At 39.3% G+C, this 24,439-nt stretch overlaps 1 long non-coding RNA gene across 1 annotated transcript; it reads left to right on the forward strand.

Moving 5' to 3' along the window:
- The first annotated feature begins 2,975 nt into the window (after positions 1–2,975).
- LOC120398618 lies at positions 2,976–11,054 on the forward strand. The gene is made up of 2 exons (XR_005594581.1): positions 2,976–3,064; positions 9,483–11,054. It is a non-coding gene; the product is annotated as an uncharacterized LOC120398618 (long non-coding RNA).
- The last annotated feature ends 13,385 nt before the right edge of the window (positions 11,055–24,439 follow it).

Here is a 24,439-nt window from a genome sequence, read left to right on the forward strand (position 1 = left end):
TCTTTTGTTCCTACAGTTAAAAAAATCCATATACATATCTCCAGAGTAGAAACATCCCTTAGAGTAATCTTTCATTTGTGTTTTTAGAGTGATGCCTTGTGCAGAACCAAGCACACATACATGGCAGTTTTAATATTTGGTATTGGGTGGTCTTTGGCTAAGCTCCAGGAGGGCTGGGTTCAATTTGTATTTTATCCACTTATCTCTCTGAGTGTTAGTTTCCCAGTCTGAACAATGGATGATGATACTGCTTCCCAACCTTACAGGAGTGTTGTGAAAATAAATCCATAGATACTTCAGAGATGCACAGTTCACCATGAATAAGACAGGGGGTCCTGTGGAAAAAACAGTAGATGATCATGTAATTAAAGACTGTATCATAATGTGTAAGCAGAGGGGGTAGAATTACTGTTGCTTGGGCACCTTTAATTTTGTCATTTCTTAACCTTGGAGTACATGACTTTGCAACTTAGTGACGGGGGGGTTATTATAGAAATAATTTATAGCCAGTTCAACTGAAACAGTTCAGTGTTAACATTTCTAAGCAATGTTTATTTTTTCCCTTCACTTACATTTTCAAATAGCCAAAAGGTATTTTTAGGATTTTTTTTTTAAAAAAAGAAGTTGATTAATGTTAATTATCTCATTAATTACTTTCCAGTGGGATGTGGTGATTTGAAGAGAAAAGGGTCAATATCCTCCAATATCCAATAGAAGATAAGGCAGCAGTTTTGGCATCATTTCAAGAAAACAACCCATAGGGTCATCTGAGATGGCTTATACGTTTAGAATAAATTTAAAGATCTAATATGTGAGCTTGCTGTTAGCAGCAGCTCTATTATATTACTTATAATTAAACTTGTTAGCTCACAGTGAGTATGTCTACACTGCATCTGGGAATGAGACTCCCAGCCTGAGTTCACAGCCTTGTGCCAGTGGGACTCATGCTAAAGTGCTAAAACCAGCTGTGAAGATGTTGCTTTGACATTGCAACTTGAGCTGGAGCTCAGGTTATCAAGCCAGGGCAGGGATGGCTAGCCCAAGTCAAGCTAACACAAGTCTGTGTACCCGGACCAGTAGGCTCCCTCTCAGCTGCAGTGTAGATATACCCAGTGGGTCAAATTAACATCCACATTCCCTTACACACAGCCTGTAAATGAGTGTAGTGTGGAAAAATCTGGAGACGTGTGGAGGGAGAAAATACACTGCAAACTGATGGACAGGGAAGTGAGAAGTTCCACAGCATCTCTGTCCTTATGGAAAAATCCAAAAGGGATTGATGATAGTCAGGAGATAGAATCTTTAAAGCAACCTGTAGAATGTTATAGTATGGATATAGCAATTTATTATTTTTATAGGAGAGTTTACAAAACCTAGAAGGTGAATTTCATATTTTGTTAAATTATATGGGGGTGTAGTGTAATTTCTATAGAATTGTATTAAACGGTAGTGGAACCCTCTTGGTTTCATCCTTGAAAACATTATTTATGAGACTTTTTCTATAAAGGTGTGGATGTTTTTTCCAACCTAAGTGGTACAGCGGCACGTGTATCCAGTGCCACTGCTGCCCCTGTATACAAGGGTTCCCAATCCCTGTTACTCTTTTTTAGAAAATATGCATTGAGAAGATTACGTAGTGGGTGCAGGGGCCTTGGCCCTGCCCTGTGTGCTTGCTGGCCTGGTGCGAGAGGGCTATAAGGGATAAAAGCTTTACTCTTTCAAGGACTGGAGTAATTTCCTCCACAGGCCAGGACAAGAGGAAAGCAGGGGAAGGATTATGCTTCAGAGAGTTATCTCCAGCACAGAGGGCCAGATTTTCAAAAATATTGAGGTGCCTAAAGATGCAGATAGGCACCAAATGGAATTTTCAAAAGCACTTTGGTGACTACCTCTCATTGATTTCAATAGGAGTTAGATACTCAGGTGCTTTTGAAAATCCTACTAGGTATGTCTCTGCAACTGAAGGGGCCTAAAAATCTGGTCTAGTGTCTCCTGCATTGCCCCCAAAGTAGCCATAGCTTATGAGCCACACCTTGCTCATGTACCTAAAGGCACAGTAGCCCTTAACCTCTATGTGCTTCAGTTTGCCCCTCAATAAAATGGGTACAATGTTGTAATGTGTGCATGTGTGTCTCTCTGCCACCAAGTGGGTGCAATGTGAACTCCTCTGTTGTCTGTCACAGGACGTGGTAGGACCTTGGATTTTTGTGGAGGCAAATGATCTGAGTTCTACACCTTTTGCCCAAGTCGGTGTTCCATTCTGTTGCCATGACATTCCGAGTGACCACAATTGTCACTGTACTGTACCCCATGAAGTTCCTAAATGGCCCCCAAATTTGTAGTACTGTTTATACACTTCAAGGGAAGTTAATAATTAATATTTGTAAGGCATTTTGAAATCCTTAGTTGAAAAAATGTGAGAGAAGTGTGCAATATTTGTAAATATTATGCAATGTCCAATTCTCATTTTTTTTTTGTCTACCAACCATAAATAGGTTTAACTGTAGCATTTACATTTTTTTGGTGTTTGAAGTAAAAAGAGGAATATAAGTCATCTTAATTTTTTTTTGGTTGAGAATGTTAACCAATATTGGAAAGGGGATTTGTAAAGTTAGGGTACAAAGAGGATAGGAAAATGTTTACAAGTTGATATGGATCTTATCTTCTCTTGATATGTGCTTAAGCACTGATCCAAATAGGTATATGGGTATGTACAGCCCATTGAAATAAATGGGAGTTAGGCACCATACCTTTGAGAATCTGCACCTTATTTCTTCCAATAGGTAGGTCTGGTTTACACACAGCTTTATACTGGTACAATTATTCTAGATAGGGTCTGTGTCACAAAGCAGCTGGCCCCTGTAAATGAAGTAGGTCCACATGCCTATGCCAGATCAGATGCTCCCACTTGGGCCAATTAAGGGGGTGAGGCTACACCTTGGGTTATATAGGGTTCCAGAGAGCTATAGTTGTGAGTGGAAACCGGCTGAGCAGCTGTAAAAAGCAGTAGGCATTTTCAGAGAGGCCCCTGTGAGGGGAGGCAGTCAGAGCCAAACCGTGAAGAGTAAGCTGGGCAACTGTTGATTTGGTTTGATTGTTTAAGTTTGGACAATAAACTTGCCTAAAAGAGAGTATAGGCAGGTATTGTGAGTCATTAGAAAGCTGGGGAGAAGCCCTGCCTTGTTACAGTGTGATTATTACTAAATTAGTTAAACTGGTGCAAATACCTCGTATGGATGGAGTTATAGTGGTGTAAAGGTGTCTTATACTGTTATAGCATATCCCCCCTTCCCATACAGGACTGAGTTATATCTGTACAAGTATCTTTTATAACCTTAAAACTGAGTATTCTAGGGGGTTATACTGCTTTCACTATACAGATATACTATACAGGTATAGTGAAAGCAGTACAGCTTTTGTGTCTATTCAAGCCCTTAGGAGAGTGACCATGCTCAGCAATGGAAAAACAAGCCCAATTTAGTTATTTGTACTGTGTGTGTGTATGTAACTACAGAGAAGAGTTCAGTGTATTAACAAAAGGTCCTTAGAGAGAGTCTGTGATGGGTTTAATTTACAGAGTACAAAATGTGATACAGTGGATATAGCTGTAGCTCAGTGTGTTGCAATTAGGGAGAGTTACCTTCAGGTGAGGTTTAGAATCAGTAATGACAAAATGATGGGTGAGTCATGGCGGCGACACCTCTATTTTCTAGAGGTAGAGGAGGTTGGGAAGGAAAGGGTGGCTCTTGTCTTCAAGCATGAAAACATTTCCTGCTTTCCAGCCAAAGGAGAGAGGTATCCTATTTCCTTCTTAAATAGGAGAAAGCCAGCAATTAAAGAAATGGGAGGTGCACAGCAATGTGAGCATAGAAGGTTCATTAAAAAGAAACAGTTTAAGAAGCAAACAGTACTTTTAAGAGTTTTTATAATTAATAATGCCTTGCAATAGTATACAGCCACTATCATCAGATGATTAGTATTTATTTGTATTGAAGTAATGCCTACAGGCCCCAACCAGGCTCAAAGCCCCACCGTTGTAGGTGTTGTATATACAGACAGTAAGAGACGGTCCCTTCCCCAAAGAGATTTTCTTGTATATTTAGACATCAAACAAAGCATCTGAGAGAAGAATTTTGCTATCCCCATTTTACAAATGAGTATTTGAGGTGCAGAGAAATCAGATGTTTTACCCAAGGTTACACATGAATTCTGTGGCAAAGCTTGGAATTGAACCTACATTTCTTGAGTCTCAATTCAGCCTTAATAACAAGACCATTCTGCTATCAAGTCACTGGCAGAAAAACTGAGACCCTTACCTTAGAAAGGAAGTACAAATAAGTGCTAGACAATGCAAATAAATAATATGAATAAACTCATTTTATACATGGGGAAACTGCCTCATAGCAATTAAATGGTTTACCATTTTGTAATATAAAATAGAGGTGTTAAGCCAGAAAAGGGTCATAACTTTCCACCCAAAGAAAGTGAATTGTGTCAGACAAGCGGGCAACATAGTCACTCTTACTTTTATAATGAATGTTTTACATGCCCATTTTATCAAAGTGAATGAAATGTTTTCAGAAACTGAGCAGAGGATACTTTCATTCTAGAGATAACAATAGCATATTGTGGTGTTTCATAGCTTTAGTAATAATGGAAAATGGAGCTTGCAATGCTGCTGCTTGAATTACTTTAATTTGTTCTTCTTTCTCATACTCAATAGACTGTGATTTATTTAAAATCACAAACACTCATTCTATTTTTAATTAAAAAATGTTAAATTCATTTCTTGCCAGTAAAACAAATATTTGTTGTTCTTAATACATTTTAAAGGCAAGCATAGTACCTCATTCTGTTTATAGGAACAGTGTAAGTACAACACTGTTTCAGTATGAATTAATGTCAATCATTTCACCATTACCCTAGAACTTAAGCATTTTTTCCCATTCACAAAGGAGAAATTGAATTCTTTAAGAGAATTCAGGGACACATGACCATTGGACCTTCAGATGTAAATGCTAAGAAAATACATAGCATTTTCTTATGATGTTAGTAACATCAATCACTCCCTAAAATGCAAGGACATTTTCAAAAACTAACCAAAAAACTGAATTGAGTTGGGCAGCCTAGATCAGCAGTGATCCATCACCTACCAACAATTAATGTCACTACTATTACTGCCCGTGTTTCCATGCTTTTGCGTTAGTCTCTGTCTTTTTGTCAGCTCTCCCTTTCTTTCTTGCTTCCCTTACCATGTAATGGCTGATATGGGAGCTGCACCCATGCATTACTGCCTATTAATGTAGTAGTTGATGTATAATGTACCTATGAAGGATTATGTTTAACTTTTTGAAAAATTAGCCAAGATTTTCTTCTTTAATGGCAGTGTAGACTTCTAAAGGTATTTTCTCTATAGCTAATTATTAGATTAAGAAGTTTCTTTCTTTTTCTTTCCATTTTGTTGTGTTTTACAAATGATGATATATGTAATATTATTCATAGATTACAAGGACAGAATGGACCATTGTGATCTGACCCCCTGTATAACACAGGCCACTGAACTTCTCCAAATAATTCCTAGAGCATACCCTTAAAAAAAATCACTTTCAATTTTGATTTTAAAATTGTGAGTAATGGAGAATCCATCACAACCCTTCATAAATTGATCCAATGGTTAATTACTCTGACCATACAATTTTACACTTTAGTTTCAGGTTGAATTTGTCCAGTTTCAACATCCATTAATTGGATCATGTTTTTGCTAGACTGAAGAGCCCATTATCAAATATTTTTTCCCCATGTAAATACATACAGCTTGTAATCAAGTCACCCCTTAACCTTTTCACTGTTAAGATAAACAGATTGAGCTCTTTGAGTCATCACTTTAAGGCAGGTTTTCTAATCCTTTATTCATTCTTGTGGTCCTTCTCTGAACCCTCTCCAGTTTATCAACATCCTTCTTGATTTATGGGCATCGGAACTGTACACAGTATTCCAGCAGCAGTCACACAAGTGCAAAATATAGAGGTAAAATAACTTCTTCTCCTACTCAAGATTCCCCTGTTTATATGTCCAAGGATTGCATTAGCTCTATTGGCCACAGTGTCACTCTGGGAGCTCTTGTTCACCTGACTTTCCACCGTGGACCCCAAATCTTTTTCAGAGTCCTTGCTTCCCAGGTCAAGTCTCCCAGCCTGTAAGTACAACCTATATTCTTTGTCATCGATGTATATATTTTCATTTAGCAATATTAAAACATATACTGTTTGCTTGCACCTGTGTATTAAGTGATACAGATCACTCTGGATCTGTGACTTTTACTCTTCATTTTTTACTTCTCCCCCAATTTCTGTGGCATCTGTAAACTTTAACAGTGTAGATTTGATTTCTTCTATGTCATTGGTAAAAATGTTAAATAGTTTAGGACCAAGAACTGATCCTGGTGGGACCCTGCTGAAAACACACATACTTGATGTTGATTCCCCATTTACAGTTACATTTTGAGGCCTATCCTTTAGCCAATTTTTAATTCATTTAACGTGTGCCAGTTTAATTTTACATTGTTGTCATTTTTTAATAAAAAATTTGTGTGATACCAAGTCAAATGCCTTACAGAAGTCTAGGTATATTACATCAACACTATTACCTTTATCAACCAAACATGTAATCTTATCAAAAAAATATCAAGATAGTTTTATAGGATCTATTTTCCAAAAAAAATGCATTGATTTGCATTAATTATATTATCCTCTTTTAATTTTTTATTAATCATGTCCTGTGTCAGCTGTTCCATTATCTTACCAAGGATTGATGTCATCCTGACAGGGCTATAATTATCCAGGTCATCCTGTTTACCCTCTTTAAATACTGGCTCCCCATTAGCTTTCTTCCAGTCTTCTGGAACTTCTGCATTACTCCAAGACTTATTACAAATCAACATTAGTGTTCCAGTGATCTTCTCAGCTGGCTCTTTTAAAATTATTGGATTTGAATTATCTGGACCTGCTGATTTAAAAATATCTAACTATAAATATCCTCTTTAGAATTTAGAATTGATATCTGGAATGGGCAAACCAAATCAGAAACAAATAAGAACTGGCCTGAATCTTTCATGATCACTCATACTAGGCCTGAAACCATACTTCAGAATAGGATTGGGGCAACTTCTTAATGGACTTGTGTTTCCATAGTCTATTTCTGGTTTCCAGTTAGGACCAGAAATAGTAGTCCTGAAATACCACAGTGATGATGTTGGGTGCAGTATTTTGACTTGACTATGACTATAAATAGGAAGTGTTGTTGTAGCTGTTTTGGTCTCAGGATATTAGAGACAAGGTGGGTGAGGTAATATCTTTTATTGGACCAACTTTTGTGGAGACCTGAAGAACTCTGTGCAAGCTGGAAATCTTCTCTCTCTCAACATCAGAAGCTTGTCCAATAAAAAAATATTACCTCACCCACCTTGTCTCTCTAAAGTGGAAGTTATTTTTATTATTACTGGTGAACCTGGATACAAACAGCCCCTGAACCTCTGAATGAAGGGTAAGTTGGGGAGAGCAGCAATGTTTCACAGTCCAGACTCCAGGATCATAGGTTGTAGATGAGTTCTGTGGGCACCTAAAAACTCTTTCCTTGAATGGAGGAGAGTTGCAAAATAATGGAAGGGAGTGGGAAGATGCATCCCAATCTCATGCATTCAGAGGACTTCTGGAATTGAGAAGACTTGTCCCTGCACAAAAAATGTTTGTAGGATTTTAGAGACCTCCCTCAGCAAAGCATGAGGTTGAGAGGCTGCCACAGAATTCCTGGAGAAGGGCACCACCAGATCTTTTGAGCTCCTAGTCCTGCCTGGGTAAATGATGCTTTGGCAGCTCAGCTTTGTCTGTATTCCGCTGAACGTGCTAACTAGCAACTGAGAAGGGAGATTGCACAAGGCTGGATGTTGCCTGAAGCAGCATTAATTTCATGTGGAAATCTGGGGGTTGAGCAGGGGATGATGCCATGGAGAATGTCACTTGATGAGTGTGCTAAGAATGTCATCACCCCACTGAATGTAAAGGCTTCTTTGAGATCCCCAGGAAAATGGGGGGACTATACAACATAGTATAAACTATACTTGCCTGTATGGAATGGGACACAACATGCATACACCCTCAGCTCACATAAGCAGAGGAATCAGTCTTCTTTATAGACAAAAAAAAATGCCCTGTTCATTAACAACAATCACTTTTTCTGCATCTTGGTATCCATCCAATAACTTTTCACCTTCCTGTGACCTTTAGAAACAGAAGATTTTCAAGAGGAAACTGACATCTGAGGAAAGAGGAACGGGCTTTGTGAATGAATGTTTGAGTACATTCAGCGGTTCCCTTATGAACTGATTTAATCTGTTGTCCAACAGTATATTTAAAATGGTGCAGGAGTGAGGCAATTTACAACCAAAGTGTCATTTCTTTCTTTTTTCCCAAATAAAAAAAAAAAGTGATTCTCATTACTCAAGACTCAGTCTTGACAGGTCTGCAGATGCTATTTATTCCAAGTGCCTCTCAAGATCATTTGTCCTGGTATTGACTCCACTATTTTGATTCCTAAATTAACTCTTTGAATATCAGTTCCAAGGGTACTCTGCTTTTAAATGAATAAGCTCTCAAATTTGTAAGTGCATTAATATGCCTTCAAATTATATTTATAAATGTGTATAGTGAAATAGGCTTTTCATTGGTAAAGTAATACATATTTTTCTTCTAAAAACAATGTCGTCTATGACAAAAGGTAAAAAATATAGTATCACTGTGCCTAGAAAGACAACGAACACATAACCTGCGTTTTGTCTTGGTTGACAGGCTGGAGTAAAAAAAATGTTTTAAAGTTTGAAGATCTGTGCAAGATTTCTATTTTTATTTATCTTTTATTTCCACCTCTACATTTTCCTCCCTCATACACTGCAGTTCTTCCTCCTCCTGGTCTTAGGCTTATCGGCACCAATTCAAGCACGAGCACTCAGCAATAACTGGCACTAACATCAATTCACATTTCTCTTCCTCATCTTAATGACCTAGAGGATAAACTCCACTGTGTGAGATCCCTGATGCAACCTTCATTGATTTATCTTCTACCCAGGAAACACTTAACCCCCGTCAGACACATTTTAGTTATCTTTTATATCCACTCCACAAAAGGAAAAGATGAACTAAGCAGGAAGAAATTACTACTTTACTAGTAGAGTTCTTGTTTCTGTGTTTTGCATTGTCTATCTTATTAATACAAATACAATCAAGTTCTTTTCTATGTTCCTCAGTACAGAAACAAAATCAGATTACATATCATTAATGTGTGTGGCTGACATCTTCAAAGCAGTCTAGGCGATTTAGACACATCTTTAATTAAAATTTATTAACTGTTAATTTTGCTACATAGTCTCAAGACAAAAATAGAAGGGATTTAAAGATGATAAATCTTGGGTCTTTTCATTTGCTTTCCAGGTTTTAAGACTTCAGGAAACATTTGGCTCATGTGTTCAAGCTTTTCTCTGCAACCAGTAGAGCTAAAAGATGGTCACCTAATCAATTCACTTCAGGAGCTGGGACTTTAAGCAAGATTACCAGAAGCACTGATTTGCAAAAGCAAAAATAGCAACTATCACAAGAATAATGGGAGTTGGCAACATTGAGCTCTACTTCTCCAGAGCCATTCCTGCCCCTCTTCTAGGCATGCCTGGAGCCGTCTGTATGGGGTAGCTGGTGCAGTTGAATAAGAAGGCCTTGGCCTGCTGAGACAGGCAGGCTGCTTCCAGCCCCTCTGTCTGTACATTATGGGGCTGGCTATAGGATGTGAGGACTTCCCTGACTTCATGAAGGGATAAGGAGTCTCAAAAGGTGTCAGGAAATCCTACTCCTGACACTTTCTCACTCACCATGCTCTCATTGGAGGAGAGTGGGGTGACTACCGTGGAGGAAACTGATGTAATAGGGAACTGATTAGGTTGAGCAAAAGTAGGAAGGCATAGGCATAAGTGAGCCATAACCCAGTGACAGCATACCATACAAGGACGTCTTAACCAACCACCATAAAGGGAAATGGAGATTCCACCTCCCACAGAAAAGTCCCTGATAGAGAATTCAGAAGAAATATATATATATATATATATATATAAAGAAATGGTTGTTGTTTTATTTAAATTCCCAGAAACCCTGCCAGGAGGAACTTCTCATCCCTTCTCCTCATCCCCATTTTTGGGGAGCAGGAAGGAATAACATAATTATTCATAGAAAGTGGAAAATAAACAGGAAGAACCTGAAGAGCTAACAGAAAACTACTACAGACCTGAAATAAAAATCTCTGCCTCATACTAAACTGAATGGTCAGCTGGCAAATAGATTGTCCTTTAACTTCCCAACTGAGGACTTTCTATGCATCCCTTCCTCCCAGTATGAGGATTCTGGAAGCTTTTAACAGTTCCCAGTTTTTTGCCTTTAAGACTGTTCCCAAACCATGGGCTGCAGACATAGAAACAAAGAGTGGCAGAATCTGTCCTGAACACTTACTGTAGTTTTGAAGTATGCTTGTGTTTTTAAGGCCCTGATCCTGTGAAGACTTATGCATGTACTTATTTTTATGTAGTTGGGGTGAAATCTTGACTCTCATGGGAATACTCACAGTGCCTGATGTTGAGCATGTGTGTAAATCTTTGCAGGACTGGGCCTTAATCTTTATTGTATTTACAAATGACAGTGGGAATGTCAAAAAAAAGATGTGCAATATTATTAATGAGGGATAATTTTCTTCTAATGGCTGCCAGCAGTGGGTGAAGTCCTGGTATTTACTCTGTGCTACCCCAATGACATTTATGTGTAATGTAGGCTGTGTGTTGCATTCACCCTTTCAAACAGAAACTTTGGCACATGCAAAAAAGTTAATGAAAGCTTCTAGAAGTGATTAAAGTGTAACATCTTTCTTTCACGTTTCCCAGCTGTTGCTAACATATCCTTAGTATGGGCTGAATTTGGTCAATGAGTTGTGGGTGTTCTGATGTAAATATATTATATTTCTATGTATTTCATCTTTGTTTTGTTTTCATTAAGAACTTAGACAACTTGAGTACTCCTATGTTTGCTATGGATTTTTTTTTAAAATTCTAAGTCATCTTGTGATGATGTAACCTTAAAATAAGTGCCATGAAAAGAAATTGTTTAGGTTCATTTTAGGTTGGTATTGGAGGCACTGCCTCACCCCACCCCCCCTTACTGCAAATATTGTAGATAGGAAGAAAATGTGTTTTCTTGCTGCAGGCTGTGTGTAAAGAAGTCTGTCTGTTTGCATTGTGAATATGAAGTCATTGTCAAACATCAAACTACATTGAGCAGGAGGAAGTGTTTTCCGCACAGGAGGAAGCCAAAAAGGCACATTAATATTGCATGAATCAGAAAGGCCACAGACAATAGAAAACATCAGCCTTCTCCAAATGTTATTTGCTTACATGTCTGGCTGCAGGTTACTCTCCTCGTTTACGTGGATCCAACAGTATATTAATGCAAGCAAAAAGAAATTAACTTCTCTATAATGCCGCACTAGGGATCTGCAACCCGAGTGAAAAATCCAAATGTCTGGAATAGTATTCACAGAAACTTCCAGAATATTTAGGTAGCACACTCAATGCCCTACCCCCTACACTCAGCTATTCCTTTTGTTTTCCAGACATGTACTATTGATGATGTGGGTGAAGGGATTGGAGTCACTCACAGGCTTTCCTATCCTTTGTTCCAACGGCCACTCCAAAGATAGACAATCAGTGGTTCTCCAGGGATTCCCCACTGGCTGCTTCTTCTAGAAGCCATAGAGGATGCATGGTGTGGCACCTTGAATATGGTCACTGGAGATCCCTGAAGATTTGTGGAGAACAGAAGCAGGCTGGTTGGCCACTGCCCCTCCAAATCCCTCAGACAGGGATGGAGGCAGCCTGTCTCCACCAAACTACAGCAGAGCGAACAGGAAAGGCTCTTGCCTTGCTAGTGAGACACTGCACTTACTGTCCAGGTGTCTTAACCTCATGTTACTTAGAGAAAGGATGGGGTTTCCCTAGGCATAAGCCATGGCCTATGTAGGGGAATCATAGGATTGGAAGGGACCTTGAGAGGTCATCTAGTCCAGGCCCCTGCACTCATGGCAGGACTATACTATCTAGACCATTCCTGACAGGTGTTTGTCTAACTTGCTCTTAAAAATCTCCAGAGATGGAGATTCCACAACCTCCCTTGGCAATTTATTCCAGTGCTTAACCACCCTGACAGTTAGGAATATTTTCCTAATGTCCAACCTAAACCTCCCTTGCTGTAATTTAAGCCCATTGCTTCTTGTCCTATCCTCAGAGGTTAAGAAATTTGTTTCTCCCTCCTCCTTGTATTAAACCTTTTATGTACTTGAAGTATGAGCTGTTGGAGTTGGAGGAAATGAGTAGGTGAGAATCAGCTGGAAAGTAAAATCAAAGGTGTGTTGTGGCTCCAGAACCCTACAAAACCCTTTGATTTCAAAATGATCATGACAATCTCTAACTGGCCACTGGGAAAACCTCTTCAATACCCACTTAGACATATTACCAGACACAAACCCTTATACATCATTTGAGTGTAGCTATCTTATAATTACATATGTATGGTGATTATTAGATTGCCATGTGGACTATAGGACCCCTTATTAAAGAAACTCCACAGAACAAAAATGTGGTGCCATCTATAGGTGAAAGGCAGAAATTGAAAGAAATGCGTATTAAAATGCATATGCAAAGCAATGAAGTGATTGCTGGGTTTTTAGGTGGCATTTCAAATGAAAATCTTTGACAATGGGTTAATTTTTGTTCAATTCACCTTAGTGTGGGTTTAGGAGTGTATTGTTGCTACACAAACAATTCATCATATTTGATAAGAGCCTGAAAGGAAATTGAGTCCTTCAAATGGAGGGAAACTAGTAATACGTGTGAGGCTCCCTAAGGGTACCTTATATTTACCGTCTGGGTTGGCGGCTAGCGTTCGACTTCTCAGAGTTTGATATATCGCGTCTAATCTAGACGCGATATATCGAACTCTGAACGCGCTCCCGTCGACTCCAGAACTCCACCACCACGAACGGCGGTGGCGGAGTCGACGGGGGAGCCGCGGACTTCGATCCCGCGGCGTCTGGACGGGTGAGTACTTCAAACTAAGGTAGTTCGAGTTCAGCTACGCTATTCGTAGCGTAGCTGAACGTTGGTGTGAGGAAGTCTTGGCTGTGCCTGCTGTGGATCAGCTCCCAGAAACTATCAGTGTTTAGCAACACAAGCACTACCTTCCAGGCAGGCAACATGGCACAAATTTTTTTTTAACAGTGAGAGTAGTTAACTATGGGAACAATTTACCAAAGGATCATGGTGGATTCTTCATCACTGACAAATCAAGACTGGATGTTCTTTTTCTATAAGATATGCACTAGGAATTATTTTGGGAAAGTTCTGTGGCCTGTGCTATATATAGATGGTCACAATGGTCCCTTTTGGCCTATGAATCCTTAAACAATATCTGTATGTGTTTTGCTATGATATTGATGACCAGTGCAACACTGGCCTTTATTTGAGATATCACATGATGTTCTTCAGTGAACTAGAAAGTACATAACAGAGTTAGGAGATTCCTGAAACCCCTGTGAACGCCTCTAAGCCCCTTTTTTCCAGTTAGCACTAAGAGGTTGCTGAGCTACAATAGTACACCAAAGTATAGACCAAGACCTATTTTTAAAAAATATTTTTTTATTTTACTTTTGTGTTCTTCTCCAGAATAGCAACTACTGAAGTAAGAGGCTGAGCTGCAAGTTGGAGCTGCACTGAACAAAGTCAGATCAGATTGGGCTTGCCAAGGAAAAGTGGGACCTGACCAGAATTGTTCTGAGAGAAGTGGAAACAGAGTGGTGTTACCCAAAGCAAAGCAACAAGACCAGAATGGAGACAGATTTGATACATTTAACCCTGTGGAATGGTCAGTAATGTCCTTAGGGATGAGTATCAATAAGCAAGTAGTGGTATCTCTCTAAGTTCTTAAATCAGTGCTAATTATAACAGTATCTGGACACTTCTCACAAAGAAGTTATTTCAAGGATACCAAGAATCACATGGCATGTTGCCTACTATGTCTCCATATAATGGACCTTACGTCTTTGGTAGACAGAATTTTAATGAAGAATGAGGAATATTAAGTGGTTTAGGTACATGTAATGAAGTGGGAGGAATGAGGGCAGGGCTCAGAGGATGTGAGAATAACCAAGTTGCTGAATAAACTTTTCAGCGTACTCATGTTAAAAAATTGTAAACATATATCACTAATATACTTAGAGGTAGGGAGACTGTAATGGGGTGTCCAGCCCACACAGGACTGACAGGGGTTAAGATGGCCAGGGAGGCAATTAACTTCACAGGCTGCACCTGGGGGAGAAGCCATGGAGCTGGGAACTAATTGAAAACAGGCTCACCTGGGCAGGAATGGGTGGGAGCTATAAAGCCAGGTAGCTGGCAACAGAAAGGGGCTGGGCTGGAAAAGGGCAGTCACTCCCTGGGACAAGGGAGGAGAGTTAGGAGCTGGTACATCCAGAGAGAGGAGTGGAATCAGAATGATAGGAAGCAGTCCATGGAAGGATCAGTGAGGGCTGGGAGACAAAAGCCAAGAACTTCTGGATTGAGGGTCCCTGGACTGGAACCTGGAGTAGAGGACAGGCCCGGTTTCCACTACCAGTTTTCCCCTGAGGGTGCAGCAAACTGGAAGACTGCCTAAGTCATGGTGGGAATGAGAGAGGATTTGAAGGACTGTACCTGGAAGGGAGAATGCTGAGTGACCTAGACAGAGGGCTAAGTCACAAAGAAGATACTGCATCTCCTGGAGTGAAAGAGAGATTCGGAGCAGACCAGAGAGAGATTCGGAGCAATAGCATTCCAACCATGGGAGGGGGCATCGAGCTAATCCCCAGAGTGACCAGGAAGAGGTGCCAGACCAGCGGTGAGTGAAATCCTCGTGACAGAGACAAAGAAAGTACTATAACTACTAATGTTGTGCTTGAAAACAAATCAAAAAAGGAAACTCGAATAAATCACTGCGCTTAAATAGTTTACAAACCAGAATATTAAGTGAGCTATGTGAAGATCTAGTAATGTGTTAGCAATTGTCAGACGCTAACATTAGCACAGTATGCTGGATGCTGTACCACTGCACATTTCAACCTCTATTATATTTTCCATCATTCAGTAACAGTGTCAGAAGCTAAAAGGAGAATAACCAGCAGTCTAGGTTGCTGAGATATGAGGCTGACACAAACATGACAGTAAACTCAAAAGAGATTGGATTTTACTCATTCAATACCACATGGGCACATGTTTAAACAGTTTTACTCATCTCAAATAATGTGTCTTGGCAATAAGTCAATCTTGCATGAACACAAAGAGAAAAATAATAACTGATTAAACTTTTTCAAAGCCCTCCTTTGGCATCAACTTTTTTTTTAGTTATTTTAAAATGTATAATAAAAAGTGGAATGCAATTTGGAATCCCTATCAACCTTTAAATCATCTTGCCTTACTCTTTAGCTGCTAGTCGTGTGTTGAATACATAGCTACAAATGAGCAGAGTCCTTTTTAATCATGTGAAGTTAAAAAAAAAACCCCACAATATCTGAGTTATACAATAGGTGAATATTGTTCAACTTAAGTTTGTTTACAAATAGAATTCCCTTTATTGTACCCAGCATGTATCTATGGCTAATGGTTGGCATCTCTTGCGGCACACAGCTATCCCTTTATGAGGAGGCTGGGTTAAAGAACAATGGCATGAAATGGAACTTTACTCCAATCCTTTCAGGTGCTGAATGCATTCCATTCCCACTGCCCATTAGAACCATTTCAGCACCTTTCAGGATTGGCCTTTTCTGATACCAAGGGTCAGACTGTCAACTAGCTCCACTGTTTTTGATTGACCTGCACTGATTCACACCAGCTGAAGATCTGACCCGAGTCTGCAAAGGACTATTAGGTGATTGGAGACCAGCAGAACTGTATTTACAGAGGAAGGTCAGTATTTTGACCTTGAACAACAGTAAAGCTCCCACTGATGTCATTAGAATTGCACAACATGGATGAAGGGCAGGGGCTTTCCAGTCACAACTATAAATCATTTAACTATATTTAGAGCTCTTTTAATCTGTCATTCCTGATTCTGCAGCTTCTCTTTGCCAAGGCTGAGCACTCTGGCACCTGTGGGGTCTGATCCTACTTAATGTCTTATAAATTCTGTGTTACTTGCATCAGTGAGCTCATAATTAGGCCTGCCACTCCACCTCTGCCCTCCCTCCCTACCTTTTGCCTCCCCCAGGTGGAGGTTCATGTAACCCCATCATGATTATGTCAAGCATTAAATATGACTGAATTTTATGACCATAATTGAACTCTGTGATCTATTAAACTGAGCAATATGCAAAGTCCCAGAAACTATTACACAACTACACTACCAGCAAAAAACCCAAGGGGATTAATCAGTGGTGCTCCCGCCACAGCAGAGGCAACAATAGATACTCTACACAAAAAATGCTAACATATCCATGGTTAAGATAAACAGCAGAAGCAATGACAATTAAGGAGTAGTTGCATCTTTGTTTCCAAAGTTGAAAGCTCTCTTCACTATCAGGCAGCTCTTTATATACATTTGTGTGATTTGGTCTCAGCTGGGTCTTCTAGAGCAAGTTCTTGCAGTGAGGGACCAAAATCATATTCTTCACTACATATTTATGAAAGTTGGAAGCAATGTAATTGTCACATACACAAGGTGAGTTCAAAAATGAGAAGAGAGATCAGAACAAACATTATAATCTTTTTTTAAAATCTCATGATTTTGTGGAGCAGGAGGTCTGACTCCTGATGTTTGAATTTTGGTGGTTGCCGATACTGTGTAAGAAGTGGTATAAGATTTGGTTCCCATACAATATTATCCCTAATAGGCCATTTCTTCCCCAATTATGGATGAGTAACAGAGATTAACTGTAACCCTGTAACTGTTTACTCCTTTTACTGTAATAGTTACCAGTTATATTGTTAAACTAGTCCATGTAGGAAACAGTGCATCATTTTTGTCTCGGATTAATATTTTTTAAAAGAGAACTAATCCCTGAGATTTGTTGTCCTTCTATGTAGCAACTTTAAAATAATGTATATCTGAATATCTAGAAAATATCTCCTGTAGACCACATGCATTTAATTGTAATGTAAAAGTTATTAACCTGGGTCAAGTAATTTTACAATTTGGTGATTTCTTTCTCTCCCTCTATCATTTTATGGCTAATTGTTTTAGTTGTTCCTGGGCTATCTATTTAGTGTTCCATTTTTATTTCATGAACTATTTTTAATTTTTCATGAATTTTTCCTAAGTAACTCTCTTAATATCCTGTACTATCTAAAATTATATTTTCCTTAAAACAGATGTTAATGACCACGAGCCACAGATTCCGATATTAAAAATGACATAGCATTACTAACGCTAAGTCTTTTAGTCTGTCCATTTTTCCAAAGCATGATAGTTTCCTACATTTTATTTTCTAGTGCTTTGTCCAGTAGTTTTAAGTTTCTCAACTGGTGATATTTTCCTCCAAGAAAAGTACATAGAAAGATAGGCTACTGCTAGAAGATAATGATTATAAAAGACCATGTCCCTGATTCTTTTATCCTTTATGCTTATTTTATATCAAATTAATACCTGATCTACATTAGTTTAAAAGTAGATGCAGACCCCATATTACCAGTTATCTGATTTCAATATTATTCAGTATAAATGCTTTATAATTTTATGCCATTTTTCATCCAAGAATTACAAAGTGATAATGAAACAATCTTACTACATTCCTGGTGTGGGTAACTATTATACTGATTTTATAGATGGATAAATTGAGGCACAAAGATATTAAATGATGTAACCAAGGTCATAAGAAAAGGGGGCACTATTTAGGCTCTTTAAAAGGTAAATTAAGATGTAAAAGTCACAAAGAAGAGGAATGATTTTCACTAATCTCAAAAGGAAAAAATGATTTTTTAGGGCCGTGAAGCAATTAAAAAAATTATTCACAATTAATTGTGTGATTAAAAAAATCATTGTGATTAATTATGCAATTAATTGCACTGTTAAACAATAATAGAATACTATTAATTTAAATATTCTGGATTTTTTCTAAATTTTCAAATGTATTGATTTAAATTACAACACAATACAAAGTGTACAGTGCTCACTTTATTTTTGTTTACAAATATTTGCACTGTAAAAAAAATAGTATTTTTCAATTCAACTAATACAAGTTCTATAGTGCAATCGATCACAAAATTTGAACTTACAAATGTAGAATTATGTACAAAAAAGCTGCATTGAAAAATCAAACAATGTAACATTATAGAGCCTGCAAGTCCAGTTAGTCCTACTTCTTGTTCAGCCAGTCGCTCAGACAAACAAGTTGGTTTACATTTGAGGGAGATAAAGCTGCCCGCTTCTTGTTTACAATGTCACCTGAAAGTGAGAACAGGTGTTTGCATGGCACAAAATTCACCAAAACTGGAAATTAGTGGCAGGGTTGGATTTCAGTATTATTATAAAGTGTGTATATGTCAAGAACACACAAATTATTTATCAGGAATGTGATGAGTCTCTCTTAGTTTTAGAATCACCTTAGTCATTTTAGCCTACTTTATAGAGAACTTTTAAAGTGAAATATCTAGCTGCTGGATTCATCTAAAAATCTATTTTTGAGCTTTGCAGACTATTAAAATATTATATTCTTATCTAATGAGTGTGGTTGTTTTTAAAGTGCTGCTTAATTCAAACTCCATATTGTGCATGCTTTGAATAAGCAGGTATCTTTTGCAAAATATTAATAAGCATTTGTACATAACAGCAGTCTCACTATAAATACAGACATTTTGTACTTAATACTTATTTAATTATTTTGGTCTGATTGTATTTCTAAAACACAAGCTCTCTGTGCTATCTGGGAGAAACCTGTAATGGCACTTGGCAGAGGTATCTTCAGATAAACTGAAAAGCCTCTCATCTGGAACACTGCTCCACTCCAAGATAAGACATCATGATTAGAAAACCTGATTGCATAGTTTCCACTGTCCTATAGACCTGACAGTGCACAGAATGCAGGGTTTTGGCAGGTGCAACAACTTGGTATTTATAGACCTTGTGGTTACTGGGACAGAAACAAATGATTTTTTTCCACTCAGCAGCTCAACGGACCTGAACTATTCCTGAGATTTTTTTTTAATTGGGGGCTAGATATGTATTTCACTAGCTTATTCACTGAGCCCATTATTTCGAATTCTTCAGTAAGGCTCTGTGAGTGGCCACTTTGGCTTTGCAGAGGATTATTGTGGAGATGAATGGGTACAGTTCAAAATGAGGCTCTAGCCCACAATTAACTGTGTGACCTTTCACCACTTTAGTTTGTCTGAACTGCTCAGTAATAGACTAAGCTTTTTCATTCTTTCCTGGGGTTGCTATGTCTTCCAGATACCATTCTTCACAGCTCAGGTGCACTAGCCGTGTTCTGAAACCAGAAGGATAAAAGAAATGCCAGCTTAATTTGAGCATACCTATCTGGTTAGCTTTTCAAGGAGCGAGAGTGTTGAAATGCGTCTCGGGAAGATTTCACTGGGATGAAACCAGTAAGGTGACACTTGACTCCTTGGCACAGAACATACCTGGAACTCTTTTATCTGAGTGGTGTTTTAACATACAGTAAATCAAGTGCTCATGATGGCTTGAATGAGCTAGGAGACAGGGATGCTGTGCAGTCAGGGGCGGCTCTAGCAATTTCGCCACCCCAAGCAAGGCGGCACGCCGCAGGAGGCGCTCTGGCGGTCGCTGGTCCCGTGGCTCCGGGGGACCTCCTGCAGACGTGCCTGTCGAGGGTCCGCTGGTCCCGCGGCTACAGTGGAGCATCCGCAGGCACGCCTGCGGGAGGTCCACCCGAGCCGCGGGACCAGCGGACCCTCTGCAGGCACGCCTGCGGAAGGTCCACCGCAGCCGCCTGCTGCCCTCCCAGCGGCATGCCGCCCCAAGCGTGCGCTTGGCGCGCTGGGGTCTAGAGCCGGCCCTGTGTGCAGTTCAGAAATAGTGGCAAAGGAATGTGTAAAATGGCTTGCTCAAGTCAAATTTCCATAGACAATTATTTTCACAGCATCCCCACAACAGGAGAGTAACAGGCCTTTGAGACTTGTGAGGCAATACTCTTGGCCCAGAAGTAGTTTATTCCAGGTTTTGCCTCTTAAAACATGCCTTTGGGGCGAGGGAAATGGATCACTGAGAGAGGAAGTTGTCTTCAGAACATAGTCTGAGGCCAGGGGAAATTCATACCTCTAGGATCTCAAGATGCCATTTTACAGCATAGGCCTGATCTCCCTCAGTGGTGAGCTACAAAGCTGGCTCAGAGTAGTTTCCACCAGGCTTTTCTCAGGGATTCAGGGGTTCACTGGCAGCCAAGTTGTAACCCTTAGAGATAAGAGATCATATAAATCCTGCCCTGTCTTCCTATGAGTAGAGAACTGAAAAGAAACAGGCTGTGTTTCTGAACCCACTTTCTTTGTTGTATTTTGGAATGGTTTTGAAGCAGAACCCTCTAAGGAGGGTCTAAAACAATTTCTAAGAAAAAAACTGTAATTACTTTGTACTGCCTTGTTTGGTGAACTGAAACAGAACCCCAGGCTACAGAAGGGGTTTCCTTTATAGGTAAACAAACTCCATGTGTGTGGTGTTTACTTTTTGTTTGACCTGCCACAATACCTAATACACTAATGCAGGTTGTGGACAAAACAACCCACATTGTAAAGGTGATTACTGCTGCAAACTTTGGTTATGTTTGTGCTATTACCTAGGGGAACAGCGTGTGTGACGTTATGAGTGTAATATAATATTTCATTGGAAGGTGACAGGGCCAGAAAGAGTTAATTAACTCACAGACTGACCTAACCCATGGGTGAACTTTAGAAACTGGTTAGGAAGATATGTAAATGAACAGAGCTTTGAAATGCAAGTCTGCATTGTTAGAGGTAGAAGGGTAGGTGTTTGCTCAGGTCTTGTGCTGAAAGAAAACAAGTCTTGTCTATTGCTATGGCTTTAATTCAGAGGTCAAAAAAGGAATATTAACTTTTAGGAAAATACTTGCTTGAAATAGTATTCTTGTCTATGTGTCTCTTTGAAGGCTGTGGTAACCTGTATCTGAACTGTTTAGTGGATAAATTGCCCTGTGTTAATTGCCAGGATGTTTGGGAGAAGGAGTTGAGCCTATTGTTTTCTCAGGCCAAAAGGCTGCTGGAAATGTATAAGAACCCTGGGACAGGATCCTACTTCATCTTAGATCTGCTTTGGGTTTCAAGAGGGGGAAACCTTAAGCCACAAGGATTGAGATCCCCAGTGATTGACTGGAGTCACCCTGAATATGGACATTGGACTATAACCTGTGGACTATTTCTAAAAGGACTTTTGGCAACTACAAGCTCACCTCTGCTATGTATCAGAACCTCAAGAATTGAATTCAAGTCTGTCTGTATATTGATCTTTTAACCAACACTTTCTCTCTTTTCTTTTCTTTTTTTAATAAATTTTAGCTTAGTTAATAAGAATTTACTATAGTGTGTATTTTGGGTAAAAGCTAAGTTATAATTGGACCTGGGTATGTGGCTGAACCTTTGGGATTGGAAGAACCTTTTCTTTTATATGATGAGATAAGATTTTCAGTAATCATCATTATATCTGACAGGTGTGTCTGGACGGAGGCGGGAGGCTGGGTACTTTAAGGGAACTGTGTTGTTTGGACTTCTGAGTAACCAGTGAGGTACTATAGAAGCTGTTTTGTGCTGGCTTGGTAAATCGAAGTACTGGAATATCCACCAGCGTTTGGGGTTTGTCTGCCCCGTTTGGTTTGCAGTTCACAATGATTGAGTGACCTCAGCTGGCTCCCACGGGCAGCACCATCACAGCATGGTATCTCTTTCTTGCCATATTTTTCAGCATGTTCAAAAAATTTTTAAAAAATTGTGGCACCATTGCGTTTTCAATGAAAAAAAAATCAGAGATGATCTCCTCTCCTTGTGCCTGAAGGATGCAATATGCAATGTTGCTGAGTTTCCTTGCCACCACTGAAAACAAACCCAACACATACTCCCTAAAATCATTACACTGCAATTTAAAAATAGACTGTTGAATTTTGAATGCTGTCAAATGTAGCAGCTTTTAAGTGTCATCACAATCCCATGTTAAGAGAGACCTATTTTGTTTTCTCATCAGCCCACGCAACTTATTCAAGGAGAGAATCCTTTTTAATGTCTCAAAATGCAATGCTCTACTATAAGAAGCAAAGTAGACAGAGGCACACAGCGGCAGAGGGTGCAAATTGTCATAGCTCCAAAGCTGATAGAGCTATGACAGTTTATACCAACTGAGGATCTGCCCACAGTATTTCAGATCATGCTCATACTGTATCACAAAATAAGCAGACCATGTCTCCATGAGAGAAAGCTGCAAGACAGAGCATCTCAATGATTTATTTTTAAAGATGAGATTGTTTTATTTAGATAAAAACCAAGGGCTTAGTCATGGCTTTGTTACAAGCCCAGAATAAGGAGCCTTGTGTTGTTCTGTGCCCAAGGAGTAGCCCAAAAGGGAGGGAGACTATGACACAGTTATACCCCTTTACACCTTTGCTATAGTGCACATGATGGGACATGATCTGATCCCAGTAAGATACACTGTACCAAACATGTCAGTATGTGGGATGTTTCGCAAACAAATAAAGGCCAAAAGATAGGATCTCTCATCCAACATATCTCTTGTTGTATATAGAGGGTAACCGCAATCTTGATCTATAGCCACCATTGCTGAATACCATCATAAATGTTGTTAGCAAATTATATTGTTCCCACTATCTTAAGCATGTTTGTTGCTTTCCACAGTTCTTGGGCATTTGTCCTTAACTGTTTCTCAGCTGTTAAATTTGCTCTATCAGCAATTGCTGTGCTTAAAAACACATGGGCTAAACAGATTTTTTTTTCTTTATTAAGCTGATCTTTTTAAATAAAGAATTTCTAGTAATAGGAGAATAACCCATATAGTTGTTTGATTTTAAAAAAAAGTCAAAGGAAAGGGAGAAAAGCAGTGGGGAAGAGTAATGTATTTTATTTGAATCCTCTGTCTCTGCACATATGCAGAGCTGGGTAGGATAATATAGTTACAAAGGCCCAGAGATATCTCAAGGAGGGAGTGTGGTAGTTACTAAACATTGTCAATGGTTGTTTCTGAAGCAATTCAAAAAGCTTCCGTTAAAGTCAAGCAGGTTCCACCATCTGAGAGGTGAGCCATTTGGAGCTTGATGGAAAAGATGGGAGTTGGAGACAGCCCTGTGGACTCAGCAGCTGCTTGACAGGACCAAGAGATATGTCTGCTGTGAAGGATGTTTCACAATTCCTGTAGCACTCTGAATATGGCCTGCAGATTCCCTCTTTTCCTGGAGACCAACAAGACATTTAACTGTTAGCTCATTGACTGGAATTTGCTATGGGCTCAAGGACCTTCAGATTCCTTTGCTGATACTTCCTCAGCACCTCCCTTTGCCTGTGAGAGCAGCAATATTCATGTTAAAGCACAAAATTAAAAACAATAATTCTCAGATTTATTATTTTTTTTCTTACCATGACACTTGATGCCCCTGATCAGTGTTGGGTTTCCATTGTACTAGGTGTTGTACAAGTAGCGTGACAGTCTCTGCTCCCAAGTTCTTACATAGAGAAGACAGAAAAAGAGTGGGAGGAAGAGACTGGGAAGTGAGGTACAGAGAAATGTAATGGCTTGCCCAAGGTAACCCAGGAATTCTGAGGCAAAGCTAGGGATAGAACACAGCTCAAGAGTCCCATTTCCTACCCTTATTCCCATCTCCAAATTACTGAAAAATGCAGAAAACTTTACAAATTATCCCCCAATGTCACTATATATTTGTGTGGGCCTGTGGCAGGGTGTCCTCAAAATGTCAGTTGGATATGTCAGAAAAGATAAGAAGGGACACATTTATTCTAGATACACACTTACCTAGAGACTGTTCCAGCATGGAATACCATGAGCTAAGGGGTTAAGGAATGAATGGGGTTTCCTTCCCTTATCATCTGAACTTTCTCCCTAAACTGCCTGACAGAATTTACTTTCTAGTTCCCCCTCCTGGATTATTACACAAAGCAGAATGTAAAGTACAAGTCAAAACGTATAGCAGCAGTGACTGTTGCTATTAAGGTTGCATAGGAATTTCCATTTTAACCTCTCATTTTCAATCACTGAAAAGTTTCTCAGATGATCAACTTTTGTGTTGAAATTTTCCAGGCTTAGTCTCTACCCAAAGGTAAAAAATTGGG

This window comes from Mauremys reevesii, linkage group 2, assembly GCF_016161935.1.
Source record: "Mauremys reevesii isolate NIE-2019 linkage group 2, ASM1616193v1, whole genome shotgun sequence".
NCBI classification, from domain to species: Eukaryota; Metazoa; Chordata; order Testudines; family Geoemydidae; genus Mauremys; species Mauremys reevesii.